This window comes from Acanthisitta chloris, unplaced genomic scaffold (genome assembly GCF_000695815.1).
Source record: "Acanthisitta chloris isolate BGI_N310 unplaced genomic scaffold, ASM69581v1 scaffold7888, whole genome shotgun sequence".
Lineage (NCBI taxonomy): Eukaryota > Metazoa > Chordata > Aves > Passeriformes > Acanthisittidae > Acanthisitta > Acanthisitta chloris.
In genome coordinates, this window is record NW_008686426.1 from 372 (window position 1) to 2523 (window position 2152).

General features: G+C 47.7%; 1 protein-coding gene across 1 annotated transcript in view; it reads left to right on the forward strand.

The window, feature by feature from the left end:
- Nucleotides 1–2152, forward strand: part of LOC103807387 (glypican-3-like) — a gene marked incomplete at its 3' end in the record, with an annotated part of 68251 nt that overhangs the window by 343 nt on the left and 65756 nt on the right. The gene's annotated exons all lie outside the window — the stretch shown is intronic.

Below are 2152 nucleotides of genomic sequence, written 5' to 3' on the forward strand. Positions count from 1 at the left end.
AGTTTGATGGCTGCGTTACGGAGCTGCCTGGAGAGCTCTCGTGCTGTTGTGTCGGGTTCAATATGCAGAGAACGCCTGCCCTGGAAAGCTTATGATCAAAGTATGAAAGGGAAGAGATAACAGGCAAACGTGACAGGCAGGGGAGGTGCAATGAGATCATCGCCAGCAGTAGCTGCTTTTAATAACGATGTGTTTAGTTCTGTTTCTTGCATTCAGTGTCACACAGGCCAGAAACACAAGAGTTGCTTCGGCAATGATCTGCTGCAGCACAGGAGAGGAACAGGGCAAGCAGAGTGCCCAGGGCTGAGGCTGCAAGGTGGTGTGGCAGCTGGAGCAAATCCCAAATGTTTTGCTCTGTAGGACTGTAGTGATGCCTCAGCTTAGCAACAGCTGTGAGAGCTGGAAGGAGAGTTTAGGTGTAAGTCCTGGTGAGAGACTACCTCCCTTACCCCTTCCTGCCCTTACATCCCCTTCCCATATAATTTTTTGACACTTAATGCTCCCTTCAGACTAGGTGCAGGACTAGTTGTTCTCTCTGCATCTCACAGAGCCTTGGTCTCCTGGTCAGTAAGGAAGTGGCACTGGAATTACTTTGTGTTTAGATGTTTGCATGGAAAGGAGAGAACTGCTCTTATCACCGTTGAAATGACAAATTCTGTTGTGTGTTTGTAATCAAAGAACATCTTCCCTTGCTTCTGTGAAAGTCGGTGACATGCTTGCTTTGATCCCTAGTTAAATTTATTGGAGTATGTTTTCATGAGGAGAGGAGATGGAGGAGCAGGCAGGTTGACTCCCATAGGGTGCCACCAGGGGCTGTGCTGTGAGTGTTGAGGAGCTGCTGGGCTGTTGTGCTGCAACGTGGTCAGTCCTTCCCCAAAAACCAGTAGCATCCTCCATCCTGGCCTGGCTGTGATTGCAGGAGGTGTCTTTGCCCTGGGCACCTTCCCTTCCCAGCAGAGTTCAGGTTGCTGTAATTGCTCCGTTGTGCTCTTGCTGCCCTGGGAGCCTCAGCTGCATCCCTGCTAGTCAGGAGTAAGGAGCCCTCTGCCCCTCTGCAGAGCCTGTGGGTAGCTGGATCAATATCTCCTAACAGGGCTGGTGTTTCAAGTGAATGCTTCCAGCTTGTTATGATGATAAAGTTCCCACATATCAAATCGAAAGTGGATTTTACATTTGCCTAAGTACATAAACTTGATCATAATTAAAGCAATGACTGCTTGCTTATACCTTGGATCTGGCCCATCTTGCATGACTCTGTGTAGTAATTACACTTCAGAGCACTTGCTTCTCCTAGTAGCAGCTGCATAAATCTCTGTAATAGGGGAACATCACTCAAGGACTATTTTCCAGGCATCTGTTTATTGCTTTTCTTCCTTTCATACATCTGTCAATTAAAAGAAGTTTTGGAGTTCCCAGCCACAAATCACTCTGAAAACCTTTGCCTATGGGTCATACCACCCTGGAGAAACTGAGGGTTAAACAACTTATTTAAAATGTGCATTTATTTATTTTTTTTTTTTACACCAACATAAACCAAAGACTTCTGGAAGCCACAGTTTGCATTATGAGCAGTTGTGGCTGAAGGAGTAAGTAGAGGAAATGCTGCTGAGTTGCAACACACGCAGGAGAAATGTCCCACGGCTCAGTTTTGCTGGATCAGCGCTGCGTGGGCTGAGGGAACATCGGCACAGTGCTCTCCACAGAGGAGCCCAGCAGCCACGCTTCTAATTAAAAAACAAAAAAAGGCAATTCTGATAAACGCGAGGGAAGTGTCGTGCTGTTTCACGAGCAGTATTGATGTTCTGGGAGTAATTCTAGCATGCATCAGGCAGTGAGAAGAAGCTTGGTCTGCTCCTGGGACCAGGTTTTTGTCCCTCTGGAGCATGATTTGGCGTGCTTGGAGGTGGGAGCAGCATGACCTAACTAGTGTCAGCTGCGGCTGACTGTTCAGAGGGGTGGGAGGATGTAATTCATGGCAGCAGCTCAACTGGAGCTGGATGAGAAGCCTTGTGCTGGAGAGGAGTGAGGGTGGGGTGATAGCAGAGTGCTTTTCTTAGGTTTTTCTGAAGGTGAGACTTTACACCAGCTCCTGAGCCAGCCTGTGGCTCTGCTCTGGGATAGCTTCACGTTTAGTAATGACTAAATTCTCTTT